At 40.4% G+C, this 20,590-nt stretch overlaps 2 long non-coding RNA genes across 3 annotated transcripts; one reads left to right on the top strand and one right to left on the bottom strand.

Moving 5' to 3' along the window:
* Window positions 1-2,011: 2,011 nt before the first annotated feature.
* Window positions 2,012-4,739, bottom strand: LOC125008896. Its single transcript, XR_007112924.1, has 2 exons — window positions 4,655-4,739; window positions 2,012-2,278 (listed from the first exon to the last, which is right to left on the bottom strand). It is a non-coding gene; the product is annotated as an uncharacterized LOC125008896 (long non-coding RNA).
* Window positions 4,361-11,161, top strand: LOC125008895. Of its 2 annotated transcripts, none has more exons than XR_007112922.1 (3): window positions 4,361-4,821; window positions 8,663-8,828; window positions 9,932-11,161. It is a non-coding gene; the product is annotated as an uncharacterized LOC125008895 (long non-coding RNA). The 2 variants fall into 2 exon arrangements; XR_007112923.1 differs by lacking the exon at window positions 4,361-4,821 and adding an exon at window positions 7,196-7,599.
* The last annotated feature ends 9,429 nt before the right edge of the window (window positions 11,162-20,590 follow it).

Genomic DNA, 20,590 nt, shown 5'->3' with positions numbered 1-20,590 from the left:
ACAACTAAGGGATGGTTCAGTCCAGCTCTAACTTAAACCTGACCTTAAAAATGGAGAGTGTTTGCATCGCGACCACAAGCTGGCAGCTGGTTCCACAGGAGAGGAGCTAGCCGATAGCTGAAGGCTCTGCCTCCCATTCTACTTTTTCAAATTCTTGGAACCACAAGCAGACCTGCACTTTGAGATCGAAGTGTTCTGTTGGAACGATATGGTACAATGAGGTCTTTCAGATATGATGGAGCTAAGCCTTTCAGGGCCTTGTATGTAAGGAGGAGGATTTTAAATACTATTCTAGATTTTAAAGGGAGCCAATGAAGAGAAGCTAAAACTGGAGTAATGTGATCTCTCTTCCCAATTCCTGTCGCTGCTCTTGCTACAGAGTTTTGAAACAATTGGAGGGTTTTTAAAGTGCTATTTGGATGACAGGATGTTCCTTTTTTGACGATATTATGGAGGTGAAAGAATGCAGTCCTGGTTGCTTAATTTATGTGAGAATCAAAGGACAGATCCTCGTCAAATATAAACACAAAGACAGCTCCACTCTCCACTGTGTACTAACCACCACTTTAGCCCAACTAGTCTCGTTTTATTCTGGCGTGAATTCAAAGTGTTGATAACAGTGAATTCATACAACATACAAATGACGTTGGGAAACCATACTGTGGGCTGTTAACCTCACTTCACTTTTTCAAAGTAGCACCTATCTGTGATGCTGTGATTGTTGTCTCTACATAAATGAGTGAAATTCACAAAGGAGCTGCTAATATAATTTTAAGTATTGAGCTGTAATTCCAAAGCTTAAAACTTTGTGTAGTCAGACTTTTAATTACATCATCAGTAATTTCCTGAACGTTTCTGTTGTTCACAGGTCCAACCAAAGACATGAGACGATACCCCAAGACTTGATGCTGGATCGCGTCTGAATGCATCTGTTGCATTTGCTGTTATTCACTGGAAAACGTCGGCTAAAATTGCGAATGAAAGTTCACCTGCTGCCTTAAAAACACATCAACTTGAGGTTTATTGTTGTTTTAACTCAGAAATTGAAGTTTTAAAAGTTGATTGTACTACATTGTGTAGTTCACTCAACTTTGTTTTAGAAGTTGTTAGAGTTGATTTAACGTTTAATCACTTGCTGTCTCAACTTAATACTTCGAGTTAAAACAAAAAATCATTACACATTATCAGTATAAGAAAACTTAATAACTTGTTGTTTCAACTTAATAATGCGAGTTAAAACAAACAAAAAAAATAAATATTCAACGTCACCACTACAAGAACTTTCCTTAGCTAGTTGAACAAACACACATTTCTGCATTATTTTAACCTACAGTTTTGAGTTAAAATAACTTACTATGTTTATACAACTTCCCATTTCAAGTTAAGAGGATTTAAATCTGAAAAGTGTTTTAACTTATATGGTACACGACATAATACAAACATATATAAGCTCAAACATTGGGTTCTCATACACTGATAATAACCACCCAACTAGCAAAGTTAGACAAGTGGCTGCGGTATCAACCAACGATAAGTAAAATAACTCCTGCAAATGTAATAAAACATGTACCAAACTTGATTGAAAACGTAATAAAAACCCAATAATGTCAGAACTTGACCAATAATGTAATTAAATGTCTTTACTGATACCGTAATACCTGTAGGATCCAATAACGCATTTTCAAAAACGTAATACCGAATTTAATATTATATACATTGGATTTGAAATGAAAGAACATTGTGAGGAAAATGATTCCATTATCAAGTGATAAGATCAAGATTCCGAGGATTTCTTCTGTACAAGTTATCATTGCTTTGGGTATGGTAATACCTCTTATGAACATGACAAATGTTGCCTTAGCCAGATTTAAAGCTGAATGTAAAGAGTGTACTGTAAAATGTGTGAATATAGTGTCTTACATCACACATCCTGATGATGTTGGAGGAATCATCTGAAAGGCAGTGTGGAGACCAAGTAGGGCAGCTATTCTTTGGTTTTGGTTTGTGTCCTAAAAAAAAAAAAAAAAAAAAAAAAAAAACTGTAATAGTAGGTGAATTCAGTACACAAGCTAGAATCTTAATCTTACTACTCTTTGATAGGAAATATTTATCTACACAGTACATACCTCCCTTTGAAGACAATTCAGAATGCTGCTCAGGGCCAACCTCCTGCCCGACGTACCAGCTACCAGCTACTTTGTACAGTTGTAGAAGACTGGGCATCAACTCATCGTCCACCCAGAAAGGACTCGACCATTCTGCAGAACTCTGCGATTAACTGAAGCACAAAAAAAGTAGAGAAAAGGACATGAGGGAAAAATGAGAGCAGTATAGAGCTGTAGAAATAGAAACACAAAGAAATAACTGATATCATTGCAACAAGGAAAACATGTTTTATGACTGATGATCAGTGCTCAAATAAATTTTGTTTTGTGCAACTTTTTGTCAGATCACATTATATATTTGAATTAAAAGATTGTTTGAAAGTCTGTGCTGCCGTTTCCTTCATTTATTTAGATTTAATGTATTTTTAATGTGATTTAATGAGATCACCTATTATTCAGAGTAATAGTATGGATTTGTAATGCTACTGTGCTCATGCAGACTACAGCCAGATATCGCGGTTATGCGTTGTCAGTAATTCGGTAAAAAAAAAAAAAAAAAAAAAGTAGAACAGAGGTTGCCTCGGAACTTTTTTAGGTGATACAAATCTCTAACACAAGATCCCACCAGTTTCATTTTGACTCAAACATGTAGTTGTTTTTTTTTTCCCCCTTCCTGTCTTTGAGGTGAGTCGTGAACACTGTTTCCCTGGTGGAAACCCCACAAAGTGGTTCGCAATGACAGTAGTAATATGAAAATGTTACGCATAAAAAAAAATTAAAGCAAATTCAAACAACTACATTCAATACAGTTGAGACAAAAACACCAGAAGATTAAAAAACTGTCTACAACTCGAAAGGCCTCAACGACTCTACTAAAGCCCTGTAACGGGAGGTCTGTTCGGCCATACGCATCACTGAGGGTTTAAAATTTGTTTTCACTTTGTTACCATTGTTAATATTATTTGTTATATGTGGAGATGTTTAAAGTCTGCAGTACAGTCTCCAAAAGCGAGTTTATAATGAGAAATTGTTGATCTGGCTCTGCCTCTTAATTTATTAACCGACGCGTCCACTCGGAACTTCTGCTCTTTTCGTTAAATGAATGCTGGCCACCACTCTGCACTCTGTGTTTATACTCGTGTTTTATTGATTATTGGCTTTAATGCAACAAAAATTAGTAAAGTCATGGCAAGTGCACGAAATGAGAATACGCACGGCGCTCGTCTATTTAGACGCGCAAGAGACAGTTCTTCTCTAACCTGAGCGCGTCTAAATAAACGAGCGCCGTACGAACGCATTTCTCTTCTTTAATTTCACTACACACACACACACGCAACACACAGACACAACACACACACACACAGACGCAACACAGAGACACAACACCCACACACACCGACGCAACACACACAGACGTGTTTTTAAAAATTCTAAAAATGATGTAGCGCAGTAAAACCACCTTATGGCATCAAAAATTCAGTTGAGGGGATTGTGTCTCACAGCATCTGAAAAATGATCAGGAAAAACTAGGCCAACAGCTCGTCGTATTTACACACGCGATCACAGAGGTCATGAGCATTGCCAACATGCGCATGGGGAATATTCAGTTCTGTTTAATTCTACTTCAAATAAATACATAAATACATAAATAAAATAAAAATCAGAGTCCCATACCTGTCACAAAACTACTCTAAATGTGGACACTCCTTGTTGACCTATGTGCAATAAAACAGATCAGAAATTAGTATGGGAACTTCAACAGGCTTATCCTGTTGAAAGTAGTTCATATGATTATCGGGAACCCCCCAATAATTCACAACGAAACCAAAACTGATCCAAACCCCCAATTCTTTGCCAAAACAGGCCCAAAGGTCAAATGTAGGCTATAAAAAAGCCCAAATGTTTTGCTGTCTGGGCTCCCTTGGATAGAAGAACGTGAATATCAGCTCTGCTCCACCCACTTTCTGTTTCTGAATTATTTGACTTCACACACACGAGTAAATAATTTCGCCAGTCCTTTGAAAAATATTATTAATATAATAACATCAAAAGCCTTCATCTGATCCAAACGGAAATCGGGCATCACAGCGCTTTAAAATTAATTATTAATATGTGTGTTTTATAATGATTATAACTATAATTACTGTTTGTGTCTGCTGTAATTCTTTCAGCACAGTCAGCAAATGTTTAGAGAAGCGACAACTACCCGCAGATATCACGCCTGAGAGACGCCTCTTCCTCCTCCCGCGTTAATGTTACAGGCACCGTTTCGCCTGCTTTCGCTTTTAGTTCTGCGCTCCGTTTCATAATATATATGCAATAGACAAGATAGAATCGCGAGAATTAAGCGTCGATGGAAATGAATCGGGTAAACGTCTGCAAAACAAATGGCTGCAACGTTTTTTTTTTTTCCATCCTTTGTGTTAACATTTCAGCTTCCTCCTTTTCACAACCGTCTTTTTGCAGGGTTCCTGTTCAAATCCGCGAGTCGCCATTTGTTCTTTTGCACATTTGAAAATATTTAATATGGCGATCCGAGAACTGCTTACTTTATCTTGCGGTGAAAAGAAACGGTGGCCATCCTCGCTGCCGATGGGGAGACCCCTCCGTATTAGGGGGATCGTTGCGTTTGCGCACTAGGCCTAGATCGTTCAAATCAGACGGAGCTGCTGGTGTAGCGCAGCTGGGCGTTACCAACCGCCCTGGAAAAACTGAGGTGAGTCAGTAGTTCTTCTTCCTAAATCCAAAATAATCGCACTCTTGCTTGCAATCTTTTACGTTATAAATTGTGTAATTTCGAATTTGCGAAGTTCTCCATCATACAGGACCCGTAGGATGACGTAGCATCAGACTCGGCCTGCAGATAATATTATAGACTGCATGAAATACGCGCTTAAGATTCTTGAGGTCTCTCTTGAGGGTTGACGTGAGCTCCTAACATATTATAGAATGGTAATTATTTATTTATTTGTCGTTTAGGGCAGTAGAACAGGGCAGATGACTCGGAGAGGGAAATATCAAGAAAAAACTAATTTGCTCATTTCTGCTTCCTGTAAACTCGACTCCATTAAAAATTAGAGCTTAATAAAACTAAAAAAATTGTACATCTGTTTGTACTTTTGCCGCTTTACCGAAATTATAACAATAAAATAAGCAGTTAGCCAGTGGCGTTGGTCATTGAAATGTCGCTCAAGTCCATTTTAAGTTAAATAACTAATTGCATAAGAAACGCTCTCACTCAGTTCACTGTAGGATAGACAATAGTAAATTAAATAAAGCTTTACTGTCGTTATGACATAGTATAGATCTACATGCAAATGTAATGCAGTCTGGAAGAAAGGACGTCTCTCTCGGAGATCTGTGCAACTTAATTAAACGATAAATAGGTAAAAGACTTATTAAAAAATAAAAATATTTTAAAAGTCAGATTAAGCAAAGTAAAGTGCACGGTCTTTCCCAGGTCAGCAGTTATGTCGCTATAGGGCAGGGGTGTGAAACTCATTTTAGCTCGGGGGCCACATTCAGCCCAGTTTGATCAAGTGCAGTGTTGTTTTTGGCAGCCATTTTAGATTTAGTCTTAGTCCTTTGGACGAAACTGCTTTTAGTTTTAGTCACATTTTAGTCATTTCCATATGCGATAGTTTTAGTCTGGTTTTAGTCGACGAAAACTCAAAAAGGTTTAGAAAAAAAGAGAGAGAGAGAAAAATATTAGTCTTCTAATAAGTTAATTTAGGTCAATAAGTATCCTATTTGAATTTGGAATCAAGTTTGACAGGTTGCATCAAGCATTGTAATTCATAAAACAGTTAATCTTAACGCTTTGTATAATTCCGGCCAGATTTATAGCTCTAGTCTAGACTTTCCCATTGATGGACATGAAATGCTGCCGTGCTGTAGGCCATTTCATTGCTGTTGGGCAGAAACCTTTTATCTCCATATTTCACTTGTGTTTTTTCCTCGTAAAATGATGCCCTACTGCATCATACAAGAGTCAACACATTGTGGCACATTGCGAGCTTGTAGATCGGCTATTTTCAACAATAGTTACAATAATAAAGGAATGGTTTTAGACATACAAATGCATCCATTTCCTTAGTGTTCAGCCACTCAAACATGGGTCAAGATGACAACGTATTATGGTCTACTCGCCTGGCCAAAAATCCCTGCATGTTCTACACATAACACTAGAGTAACACACACATATGCTAATGATTGACGTTAGCCACCAAACTAACTTTAGCCTGACGTTAGCAGCCCATTTGCGCCAGGAGTTATGTGGAAAACTTTAAGCTTATCATTAAGCTAATAATTTATCACAAGCCGATTGTCGTAGAGTCGAGTAACATCATATAGCTCCAGTGAATTAATAAACTTAATTGCATGTCTGTCGGCGTGACTAGTGACCACTAACCGGCTGCAGGTGTGTTGCGCACAATTATTACTGCATGGTGATGGGCCATGACCAAACAAAGATGGGACGCAGCAGCATTGCTGATACTTTTTAGCTTTTGACAACAGATTATACGTACAATAGGAAGAAATGTCATGCATTTCAGGTGCAATTTGAACGTCTGACAGACCACCCACTAACATTTACGTCCAATTTCATCTCTTCAACAAAATTCACACACGTCTCATCAGGTTTTAGTCATCAAAGAGACATGTTCAGCTCGTATAGCTTCAGGCCATAAAACGGGTGGACAAAGATGGAAAGCTGTGGGACCCTGATAGTTGATGTGCACTGTGGGTACGTGTGCGCTAAACACTGAATCATGATGATGCTAACGTTAGCTAATGTCACTCATTAGAGTGGTTAGTTATAATGTTAAAAATTCATGTTAAAAAGTCAAAGTACTGAATTTTGATGCTGGACTGAAATGACAGCAACGACAGAGCAGAGTTATGTTACTGTAGAGGTTTCTTTAAAGAAATGGTTAAGGTTTAATGAAAGGCTAAGCTTCATGCTGTATAACTCATTAATTTAATATTATGGACTCATTATGAATTGATGACACATTACCGGGCGAGTCAATAATGTAAGAGTAAATGTCCGGCTATGACACGCCCGGCCACTGAAAAATTCACCCATTTTTTCGGTCGGTAGGCTATTGTTTCAAGATTTTCGATATAACGACATTATATATGTATCGGCCTCACTAACGTTACCATTTCACTTGCTTTCCGGCCAATAAATGCTAGCAACACAAATTTGCATTTACTGCCAGTGGTTTTGTTTTCACCCAAACGGGGGTGTGGCCTAATTTACTGCTCTTTTCTGACGTCATCGTTGACGAACAACACTGATTAAATGGGCCAGAACAGTAACTCAGCAGTATAATAACCTATAGGCTAAGTGAGGACAACTCCAAGCCTTTTCCATTTGTCTTAGTGCAGGGGTCGGCAACCTTCAACACTCAAAGAGCCATTTGGATCGGTTTCCCACAGAAAAGAAAACACTGGGATCCACAAAACCCCTTTGACATCTAAAATGAAGGTAACACTGCATATATCGTTTTTACCTCTATGCTAGGCCCAAGTGGGTTGCATTTATGAAATGAAATAACTGCTACAGAGAAAACGAAATTGCATTTATGTAACATAACAGGGATTTATCCGTGGTTAGCTTACCTGGGGTCGAAAAGTCCAATAAATAGCGGGCTGGGCCTGCCGGCGGGTGTCGCACGTCGGCAGTTGTGACGTATATTTTGAGCGACAAAAAAAATTAAATACATTTTATTTTAATGTTAAAAGATCACTATCAATTCAAATTTAGAATTATATTTTTTTAAAAAACTAACGCACCAAAATAAAAATACATTTGAATTAAATACTCGATAGCAACTAGTAAATGTGCTGCAATGCACTGTGGGAGTTCAGTGTTTTTTGGTTGTTTGATGTTACAAGCATGAGTGTGGTGTGGCATTCAGTGTCATTCAGTTGTTGTGTAGCTCTCGCTTGTTCACTGATGAGTGATTAGTTGCCGCTATTCTGAGGCAGTTAGCGTAAAAAAAATGAACGGCTTTGATCAGCGTCCTTGCTCCGCACCGCTCGCCATAGAGAGCCGCAACAGAGGAACGAAGGAGCCGCGGGTTGCCGGCCCCTGTCTTAGTGCAAAGAACAACAAGTTTCCTACATCGGAAGAATATTTACATTTTAAAAAATATGTGCTATTTGGGCACATTGTTGTCTGCTGTTTAGTCTGAATAACTAACGCCAAATTACAGGTCAGCCAGGAAGCGTATTCATTTAAACACTGCATATTTCAGAAATTACGTCACACGATCGCTTGTCATAAGTCAGTGGGACCCCTCGAAAATGCTGCATCTCAAGGGGGCTTTCCCTTAATAAATTCAAATTCAAGTCAATCAGAGAGCGAATACTGTGCAATGACTGCATTTGCTCTCTGTTTGACTTATTGTGAGCTACATCATACGGCTCATATTTTCTGTTCACCCCATCAAACGTTCAGATTATTCATAAAACTCCAGTATCAAATGCTGTCCTGTCCTCTACCCGATATTGAAGCGCTTTGTCTCTTTCTGTGTTTTTCTATGTAGGTGACGTCTGAAGGCAATTTAGATGCGTCAACTCATCAGATGCACATGCACTGAACGCCACTCGGCTGTGTGATTACAGTGATGACCACCAGAATTTCGTGGGACAGAAGTGGCACCCGGTGTGGTCCTCTGCTGCTGTGGCACATCTACTTCAAGCTTCGACGTGGTATTCTGCATTCTTTGGTTTTGGCGCTTCGTGTACTGTTTCCTTGTCCTTCTCGCTGAGGGAGGGATGTAAACGTCAACGGAGTGTGCCCGCATGTATAATACCGAAGCCTACTGTGTTCCTTTGAACCAGGTCTCCAAGGCACTTAACACGACACGCTCCCTCCCTCTGGGTCCCATCGTGCGTACACGCTCCATCCATTCTGCCGCCAAAGACCTCACGCTCCCCGTGAACACAGACTACACCGCCGACCCGAACCTCCTTCTCCGCTTCTCCAACTCACTACAGACTGGCATCCCCAGCACATTTTCTGAAATTCTTAGGGAATCTCAGGCCTCATGGGGCACGGGCGGTGCTGGCAGCTGATAAGAGTAGTCTACAACACCCGTCCCACTTTCTCGTTTTACAGAAACGAGTCAAGCAAGATTCCGATGGGTTTTACCCACGCACGACCTGTGTGTACATGTCCAGCTAATTTACCAGCGTCATTATTTGTAAGTTTGTCAGACCTGGTTGTCACCACCCTCTTAATATAGCCTACCACTTTTTTTTGGCTTCGATAAATTCATTAAAACGGCAAATGTTGCAACACTGCCACTGGTGAGCTTTACCAACCAAAGCGTGCCGAGTCCTGCAGGTCTCTCCAGACTTCAATTTCAGATCAAACGCGACAGAAATACCAATAAGGTAGGCTACTATTCTCTCACCTAGCTGACCCTCATTTTGTCACAATCAGACAAGGACACAGGACGCCGATGCAGAAATTGATTTCTAGGAATCAGTCCTTAATGGGAAGGTTCAGGTGCAAAAATTCTCAAAATAACGAAAAAACAGCCTAAAAAACTACTTCCAGAAAATCCAAACTGAAATTCGCCCCGCAAGGGGAGGAAAACACAAAAGACCTAAGTCAAAAACCAAGCCAAAAATGAAATATGAACTTACAAAAGAACTCTCTGTAGAAAATAAGCGGGGACAATCCAAATAACGATCCTGAACAAGGCTGTGGTGAGACAAACACACCGCGGTGTGACATGCTTTGTACCCACGTGTTATGGGAGCTCACATATTTGCATCAGTAAAATTAGTCTTTCCTGTTTTCGCAGGTCCAACCAAAGTGAGGAATCATCACGCCACATCCGCAACCCGATGCTCAGTGACGTCTGAGAGGTGCCGTGAGCCAGGGCCGTGGCAGTGGCCTGAGTGTAGTAACTAGTTAAATTACAAGTAGTTATTGCCACATGTTACTTTGTCCACCAATCATGAGAAACGTTTAGCGTCCAATGCACAACAACAGCTAATGCTAATTAGAGAGCGGACCAGCACGAAGCTTTTAAACCCTTGAGACATGCCTGTTTGAATTTGTCTGAACAGAAGAGGTGTATTATAACACGATGACATAAGTTGGGTACACAGAACACTCTTTGCAATAAGTTAGTGCTGCCAATGACAATGTTCCTCCAATTTCTCCTATTGCTAATGCATTTGTTGTCAACATCGTTGCTAACATTGATTAAACCAACATCAGCTGACAGTAGATAACCCTTATTCTGTCCGAACTGTGACTATTTTGTATTTAGAAGCGGAAGATATTACATATGTCCATGAATTTTCTAGTATAAATGCTACATTAAACAAAATGTTAAGCATCATAGTTGCCATTAATTATTTCATAGAAATCTTAAATGATGAGTTTTTGTGACGCACACAGATCTACTTGCATGAAGACGTTAAAGCAAACGCCACAAAAATAATTCAGCCCTTTTTTTTCGTCAAAGCGCTTAGCTGAAATGTTTTGCTCATCAGCCACAACAGTCCTCTAGATTTCCCTATAGGAGGGGTGGGCTCCAACAGCCCTGCCGTGAGCAGTGTTTGGTGTGTTGCGGAGACCTGTCAACAGGTGGACTTCGGGGACCACAGTGCGCCTGTGCCACTAGGAGTACGAGGAGGATTGCGAGTCACTACAACGAAAGAAGAATCTGGAGTTGTTGTCGTTATTTTTATATCTTATGATGCAATTCTGTTACTGGTCCTACCCCTTGAGATCGAAGTGGGTTGAATGTTGCCCTCTAACTAAAAATGACCCCCCTGGTCCAGAGAGAGTGCGAGAGTGAGTGAGTGAGAAATGTTACTTTGATATAAACGTGAATATATTTGTGTGTTTTTTTTTTTTTTTTTGTTTTTTTTTTTTTTGTTTTGTTTTTTGTATGTATTTATTTTATGTTTGATTTAGTTTATTTACATGTTTTAATTTTCATTGGTTCTGAATGTGATTTGACACTACGTTTGTTTCCAAATTGACTTGAAAAATGTCAGTAAATGAAAATTAGCAGTGACATTTTTTTTAGTGACATTTTTTGATTTTACAAATCACAATCAATTACACGACATTCTTTAATTATTATAACTACTAATGTAATTTTGATTTTATGGTGTGAGTGTGAATGGTTGTACAAGGGTTTTGCACCTCTCGCCCGATGAGCCGTGAGGATAAGTAGTAAGCAGGTAAGTAAGATAAGTAGTAGGGGATCAAATGAGACAACTGTGTGGTGTGTGATTATATATATGTGTGTTTGTGTGTGTGTGTGTGTGTGTGTGTGTGTGTATAGTATAGTATATATATATAAAGTGTGTGCGCACTGTGCAAAGGCAGGTGTGGAGAAACTGCTAAAAACTGAAAAACATGGTTCAAAAATGGAAGTAAATGTAATAATAATAATAATAATAATAAAAACAATAATAATAATACGTTTTATTTAAGAAGCCCTTACAAGTCACCCAAGGACATTTTACAGAACTGAAAAAATATAACAGGAAGAGAATCAGTATCCCCCCCCACCCCGCCTCGTCCAATCACATGTGCTCCACAGACTTTCTTTTTTTTTTTATTTCCGTCTGCAGCGGCAGAAAGAAGGACTCAGCTCACAAGAATATCATCCAGGTGAGTAAAACGTATTTTCATGTGGTGTTTGTCCTTGTTGTTTTGTTCGTTTGTTGTCGTTGTTTTGTTGTTGTTGTTTTTTTGTACGTGCGGACAGTTAATACTGCACATTATGTATGGTGTGGGAAGTGGTCACGCCGACGTTAAGTACGCGTGAACGGATATATCTGATGCAGTGGAGGGCGCAGAAAAGCTCTCCACGTTTTCGCAGGGTTTCGCAAGTTATAAAGGAACCGCAAGTGATGGATAGAATTATCTTTTTATGCGGCTCAGAATATGTGACAGGGACATATTGTTACATTTCTGCAAATGTTGAGTTGTTGTTATTTTGCGATTCTCGGAGTATTATATATGAATCTACTGTTAAAATATAAAATACCTTTTTCACGCACCGTAATATTGACTCTCTTCCTGTTTTCAAAAACACGACCCTACATGCCACATGGCTTTGTGATTTGTAGTTTAATTGACTCTCTTTTTTTCACCACACAAGTAGCTACTCAAAACCTTGTTTATTAAGATTCCCTGGAAAAATGTAAAGCTTGTTTAACTGATTTTTCTCCTGTTCCTTTTCTTCCCCTGTTTCTTCTTTGTCTCAGGATGAGTTTGCAGTGTTTCTTGTCCATTGCTGCATTTGCACTTAACGCCACACTGCTGTATGATGAGAACAGCGGTGATGATGACAATTTGTGGAAGAGAGACCAACGTCAGGTCCCCCTACCCTTATGTTCTTCATCCTTGCTTCCTCCTGACTCCCAGTGCCTAGTGTGTATCGAGGACATGGACAAGGACAATGTCTTCGCTGTGTGCAACAACTTAACAGAAGGAGTAAAGATGACACTGGAGGCTGGACACATGTCTGATCCTGACATCTCTGAAAAGCGTAAGAAGCCTCTTACACACTTTCATTCCAGTAATGTGCGTCTTCACTAGTAGCTTACAGAGGTGGTTATTGTGCTGTTGCTTTGTAATAAAAGGTAGAAAGCAAAGTTGTCAAAGTGACTGCTGGAGTTTGAATCTATTCCAATTTATTGTGTAAATAAGAATGTAAGTGTACGTCTGTCATTTTGCAAGAAGACATATCACCTGTAATTATTCTGTGATCCATGACAACTAACCTTGATCTGTTCTCTGTTGCAGCCTGTCCACAACTACGTTCTGACGGTAAGTGTCATCACTTTACTTGTGTTCTCTTTCCAGTATGAACTGCAGACAGTGGTGGTCAAGAGCTGAGATTCTTTACTCAAGCATGAGTGGAAATAGTTTGATCAGAGGTTAAAATTCATTCATTCATTATCTGTAACTGCTAATCCTCAAGATTGACATTGAATATGAAAAGCAAAGACGGTGTCACAGTTGTTATTGGGTGAGAGGCAGGGTACACCCTGGACAGGTCTCCAGTGCATCCATCTCACTTCACTCCTTTCTCATCTGCTACAGCACGGGGGTGGACTGGGATAAAAATTCAGCCCTGGCATTTTCTGTCCAGACCAGCCCACTACATTATCAGCAGACACCACATAGAAGTCCACAAATCTCACAGCATCTTCTCTCATGCATACTACAAAGGAGAGTCATATTCATTGATAGCAGTTAACAAATAAAGCACACAACTATAAACTCAAAGAAAAATGACAGCTATAGCAATCAATCAATTAATCAATCAATAATCAATCAGTCTTTATTCATTATAGTGTCAAATCACAACAGAAGTTATGTTATGACTAGGGGTGGGACGAGACTAACGGGAAGAACCCTTATGCTACCCTTTCAGTTTTTAGTCTGTGACTGTGAAAATCTTTTGGTGTAAGCCCAGCATTAGTTAAACCCAGACTCGGACAAAAATAACAAAATATCCTGACAAATAATCTAAATAGAAGCATATTACAGACAGTAGCAGCATTAAAGGTGGAACTCATTTGTTTTAACAGTGACTCAGTCATTATGAAACCATAAATATAGATTATAGGTGTGTGAAAAAATATAAGACATGAATTGCAGGTCTGAATAGATATGTGTTCTCATTTACATGTATGTATTGCCCTACTTCCTCGTCCGCAGCCAGCCAGCTCCACTCCTCCCCAAATTCATGACCTGCAAAAAACAGGAAACAGAACTTGTTCTCAGTACAAACAGCAGCCACCGGCCCATTATTGACATGCCCACCGGGAAAAGTCCCAGTACTCCCTATGGCCAATCCACCCCTGCTACAGCATCATATCCCTCCAAACAGTCTCAGCTCATTTAAACGCTATATTTATACATTATGTCTCACTGTTGCTGTCTGTTGCCTCCTCTGTCCAACAGGTGCACGCACAGCACACCTGAGCATGACCAACACTTTGGGGATTTTCCTCCTCGTTGTGGCCGTCATGATCTGGGCCGCTCAGTAGGAGGGGGCCGGGTCTGTATGGACATTGCAGTAAGTGGTATTTTATCACTCTAAACAATAATAACTATATGAACAGAGCGTGTAAAAGGAATTTTGGTTTAAAACATTAATAAAAACAGTCACATGACTGACACCACAGTGTACACTATGTCGCTTTAGCTTGGTTCTTGTGTAGAGGGAGTTGAAGTGGGCCGTGATGATGGTGTCAGGAGAAGTGAGCATACATTGTTGAATTTCAGTCACTGTGATTGCACTTATTTCCTTCTTCTGTAAATTTTTGAATGTCTCTTTGTTGACAGATCTGCCTGATGTGTGAAACATCGTCCCGAGAGTCTGATTGCAGATCATGTGTGACAGTGAAACAGAGATGACAGAAATCACATCAGTCAGATTATTTCTAGAGATGAGAACATGTATTTCATGCAATATATGTGTAGTTAATTGACTAATCAGACCAAAGGACTGTTGTAGGGCTGTACTCTGGAGGTGACCAGTGGCATGTGACCCTTGGTTGAGTATATTACAATGACATTTTTTAATGCGGTAGAATACGTTGACTTGGCCATTGTAAAATTATGGGCAGCCCTGCTGAACACTTTGACGGCCCGAAGTATTTCTGTCCCATCAGAGTTACAGAATTGCAGGTCCATTTCCCAGTCGGGAGTTATCTTTTCAATAATCACCAGCACACTATACATTATCCCTTACTTAATGTTCAACATGTTGAGTAATATAGAGGGTATGCATTGACGTCACTGGCACCTTGGGCCACATCCTCCTGAGTGACAAAAACATGGTGAAATGTCGCAGTAAATACAACGAGACCGGGGAAAATGTGGATTATCAGATTAAATTAAGGACAATTGGACTCGACAATGATCCATACGAACTAGTATACTGCAATAGTAGTAGGTCATTTCAGTTACGGTAATTGTGGCTAAATAAAAGATGCTAACGCTAAGAGCTTTACTGACAAGTAAGTTAGTCATACAATACTGTGGCGTCTGACCGGACGTTAAAAGGATGACGAGGAGTGGTTTATTGTTTTATTCTTATATAACTGAAATAGTTACTGTCACCCGTAAATATGCTAAAACATCCACAAACTAGTCAGAAAGAATCCAAAAAAGCGTTGAATAAGGTCAGCTGGACTTGTAGAATTTCTTGAAGACGTTTTGCCACTCATCCGAGTAGCTTCTTCAGTTCTGATGAACTAGTGGGAAATTGAGGTTTAAATAGGAAAAAACTCTGTGGGTAGCACCCACCAGAAACTTGCTTGACCAGAAACTGGGGTCACTAATTACCATAATGGCTGATACTTACCTGTCCTTGAATGGGGGGAACTGTGTGCCTAGGCTAACTTACCCTATGAATAGAGCTCCAACGAGGCTATTGTCCATGGGAACCTGGAGGCTCAATGTGTGAATGTTGTTGAAACTTCTTGGGGACAGAAGTCAAAACTGAATTATAAATAGTTGGTAAATTAAATCTCAGTCCACCTCCTCTGTTTAGAGAAGGTTTCTCCATTTTGACATAGATGGCTTCCTTAACTCCTCTCTCAAACCATCTGTCCTCTCTGGCCAGGACTTTGACGTTGTTATCCTCAAAGGAGTGTCCTTTGTCCTTCAGGTGGAGGTGGACTGCTGAGTCGTTTCCTGATGAGCTGGCTCTCCTGTGTTGGGCCATGCGCTTGTGTATGGGTTGTTTGGTTTCCCCAATGTACAGGTCTGTACATTCCTCGCTACACTGAACCGCGTACACTACATTGCTCTGTTTCTGTCTAGGTGTTTTGTCCTTGGGGTGGAACAGTTTCTGTCTTAGGGTGTTTCCAGGTTTGAAATAAACTGGGATGCGGTGTTTACCAAAAATTCTCCTTAGTTTCTCTGATACCCCAGCTATGTAGGGGATGGTGATGTTCTTCCTTCTGTTTTGTTCCTCTTCCCTGTCCTTCCTGGGATATCTTTTTGAGCCTTTGACAAAGGCCCAGTTGGGATATCCGCATGTCTTGAGGGTTTGTTTAATGTGTGTTCCCTCCTTGTCCTTGCCATCCTGTCTGGTGGGGACAGTCTGTGCTCGGTGCTGGAGGGTTCTGATGACTCCCAGTTTGTGTTCCAGGGGGTGGTGTGAGTCAAATAACAGGTGTTGATCTGTGTGTGTGGGTTTCCTATATACTTCTATGTTGAGGCTTCGATCTTCTTCAACACGTACCAAACAGTCCAAAAAGGCCAGACAGGCCCCGCTGATGTCCTCCCTGGTGAACTTGATGTTGCCGATCGTGGCCAATCTCTACATGGAGGAAGTAGAGACCAGAGCTCTGGACACCTTTGCAGGTTCCACTCCCACCCACTGGTACAGATATGTGGACGACACCTGGGTTAAAATCAAGACAAAGGAGGTGGAATCTTTCACTAAACACATCAACACAGTGGACAGCAACATCAAGTTCACCAGGGAGGACATCAGCAGGGCCTGTCTGGCCTTTTTGGACTGTTTGGTACGTGTTGAAGAAGATCGAAGCCTCAACATAGAAGTATATAGGAAACCCACACACACAGATCAACACCTGTTATTTGACTCACACCCCCCCTGGAACACAAACTGGGAGTCATCAGAACCCTCCAGCACCGAGCACAGACTGTCCCCACCAGACAGGATGGCAAGGACAAGGAGGGAACACACATTAAACAAACCCTCAAGACATGCGGATATCCCAACTGGGCCTTTGTCAAAGGCTCAAAAAGATATCCCAGGAAGGACAGGGAAGAGGAACAAAACAGAAGGAAGAACATCACCATCCCCTACATAGCTGGGGTATCAGAGAAACTAAGGAGAATTTTTGGTAAACACCGCATCCCAGTTTATTTCAAACCTGGAAACACCCTAAGACAGAAACTGGTCCACCCCAAGGACAAAACACCTAGACAGAAACAGAGCAATGTAGTGTACGCGGTTCAGTGTAGCGAGGAATGTACAGACCTGTACATTGGGGAAACCAAACAACCCATACACAAGCGCATGGCCCAACACAGGAGAGCCAGCTCATCAGGAAACGACTCAGCAGTCCACCTCCACCTGAAGGACAAAGGACACTCCTTTGAGGATAACAACGTCAAAGTCCTGGCCAGAGAGGACAGATGGTTTGAGAGAGGAGTTAAGGAAGCCATCTATGTCAAAATGGAGAAACCTTCTCTAAACAGAGGAGGTGGACTGAGATTTAATTTACCAACTATTTATAATTCAGTTTTGACTTCTGTCCCCAAGAAGTTTCAACAACATTCACACATTGAGCCTCCAGGTTCCCATGGACAATAGCCTCGTTAGAGCTCTATTCATAGGGTAAGTTAGCCTAGGCACACAGTTCCCCCCATTCAAGGACAGGTAAGTATCAGCCATTATGGTAATTAGTGACCCCAGTTTCTGGTCAAGCAAGTTTCTGGTGGGTGCTACCCACAGAGTTTTTTCCTATTTAAACCTCAATTTCCCACTAGTTCATCAGAACTGAAGAAGCTACTCGGATGAGTGGCGAAACGTCTTCAAGAAATTCTACAAGTCCAGCTGACCTTATTCAACGCTTTTTTGGATTACCATGACCTGGATGACTGAGAACCTTCACAGACATAGTCAGAAAGAAGCAACTTAAAGTTATGATTTCATCAAAAAAATACAACATTAATATTACCTGACACTAAATGTGAACCACAACACTAGGTTTCTGTGCCAATAGGTTTCAGTTTTTTCTTTGTAATGTGGAGATCTTCTCTTTTCTTTGGCAGATATCTATGAAACTATATCTCTGACTGCTTTTGAAACCAGTCAATCGGACAACAGCTTTTTTTTTTAATGAATTTTACAATTTAGATGCTTTTAAACCCTACGATTCAAACTAATGCTGCTAATTTCCATGCTCAACTGTCACTTTTTGCTACTCACTGGCTGTAACCACGGAGACTTTGCTGTGATGTGACATGCATACCCTCTATTACTGAATTTTACGAACACAAATGGCATTAAACATACTCACGAAGCCCCATCACTCACCTGGACATAGCTGATCTGTTGATCCTACTGTGTTGGTGTGGCATCATGACCAATGGAGCATAACTGGATTGGCTGGACGTTGGATCAGTTGAGACAGGGATCGATTGCTTCTCCCTGGTTACCCAGATGTTGAGTCCCGCTGTTTTTTAGATGTTGAATTTTTCTCTAAACCAGCACAGAAATACTTCCGTGGCATTCATCTTTAAAAATCGTACCTATGATTTTAGCTCATCATGGGGGAAATTCTTTTGCTGTATTTTATCCTTTCATTTGTTTGCATTGTCCCGTTCTGTCTTTATGCGGACATTTGTTTATGCTACCAACAACTTTGCTGGAATAAAAATAAAAAATCATTCTGTTTTGGCATTTTTTTTAAATCTAATTTTAATTAAATAAATGACTTATCGTCTAAAACCTGTTGCAGCAGGCAAATAATGGTGTCTACTCCATCCTGAGATAGGCGCTTAGGTCTGAGGCCTGCTCACTTGAGGATCGCCATGTGCCCATAACATTTGTTGGGCAGTGTTGTGGGATTGTAAGCGGCATTGCCGTTGAGGGCAGTAGAAGAGGGAACTGTATATGACTCTGGAGGAGAGAGAGAAAAACGAAAACGGGAGGAGGGAGGCAAAAATCTAAAACAGAGGTCACTGAAGAAGCCACTTACAGTAATGGTGCATTTACTTATTTATTTAATTATTTCTTTGAAGGAAATGTATTTCTTACGTCTACTTCCTCACTTCGCAAAGGCTTTTAACCAGACCCGGGTGAGCGAGAATCTTCACATACATAAAAACGACTTGTGGTATTTCGTGCAAATTTCAGATAGATTATGGCTAAGGAAAAATTATATTATTATATAATTATTATAGCGTTGGGTTAAGGTGTGTTTCTCGTCAATGATGCAAAGCTTTTTTTTTCTTTTTCTTTTTCATTTAAGATTTGATTAATTTGAGACGACTATAATTATGACCAAATCTAATCGCATATCGCCATCGTGTGGCGGGTCCCAAATGCAAACCGGTACGTCTCAAGTATTTAAAAGCTTCAAGCTGGTCCACTGTCTAAACGGCCACATACTGTCCAGTTTAAATAAATGTCTTCAGAAAAATAAGTGCAATTTCAGAACATTCTTGTCTGCTGCTTAGTTCTGGGTCTCAGAGAGAACGGCAAATATTTTAGTCAACTAAACTTTTTTAATCCTAAATTATTTTTTTTAATCCTCTTTTACTACACATAATTATTTTTAGAAAAAAGTTAGTGCAAAACAAGGAAAAAAGGAATAATGTAACAGAAATATAACAATGTTAACAACATAACAACAGTGGAATATAAAGTCAGAAACAAAGCCAGTTGAGCAAATGAGTAAACAAAAGCAACAGTGTAATAATAAATATAAAAAATTCTCACAGAGGGAAATGTTGGCTAATTCATTTTCTAGTTCATCCCGTGTAAATTTGTCCTTTCTTCTGAGTGCCGACGCATTTCAATAACAGCCTCAGTTCCAGCTGTGTGATAACAGACGTAAAGGAAAGATGTGCTGGGATTTCAGTGTCAAACTATGTCCATATTCTACCTTTTGCAACAGGCGGAGATGGAGAAGCTTCTGACTCTCATGAACTCGGTGAGGAGTAATTTACCGGACATATAGAAGATAATCTGTACAAGGCCCGGCCCAGTCCTACGAAGCAGGGATAGCCCCTCCCAGTCTTCCTGGGACAAGCGTTGCACGACCGTACGTGGAGCTCTTCGACGGATGGAGGACAGTAGAGGCAAACGGAAACAGGAGACGTTTAAACGGGGTTTCTGTCAGAAGTGACTTTCTAGGTTATTGAACAGAAAATGGCCTTGGATGATTTCTTTTATGAGTCATGTCGGCGCCTACGCCGCTGCTGTTGCTGCTACTGGTGGTTTTGGACGTAGGCCTCTTCGATATGGACTAAATTCGCCTGGACGCGAGGAAACATAAACGCATCGATGTTTCTCGATCAGTATATCAGTTTTTCATTGAGCTCTGAGTGGGTTCGGCACACGGCATTTTGTTTGTTTTACGGGTTTTCGGGACCTGGAGTTGTGTCGCCTCAGCCCGGAGGCCTCACTTCCTGACTGTCATGCAGTCACGTGATTCCCGGCAACACATGGCCAGAGCAGGAGAACTCTGCTACAGGACATTAACCCACAAGGACCCGGTTGTCTCACGCCCTATTAAGTCTTAGTATAGACCCACCCATTTTTTTTTCATCTGTCCATACTTGTGCGCTTCAGTCAACAACGTTTTCCCGCAGAGAGCGAACTCACAAATACTTCACGTCAGGTGAGTAAAAGTTATTTTTATGTGGTGTTTACGGCACATAAAAAAAGAAATATTTTATTTTATTTTATTTTTTATGTTCATTA

This window comes from Mugil cephalus, chromosome 6, assembly GCF_022458985.1.
Source record: "Mugil cephalus isolate CIBA_MC_2020 chromosome 6, CIBA_Mcephalus_1.1, whole genome shotgun sequence".
Lineage (NCBI taxonomy): Eukaryota > Metazoa > Chordata > Actinopteri > Mugiliformes > Mugilidae > Mugil > Mugil cephalus.
Note: the sequence above shows the minus strand (reverse complement) of the source record. Positions and strands in the feature narration are given on the sequence as shown.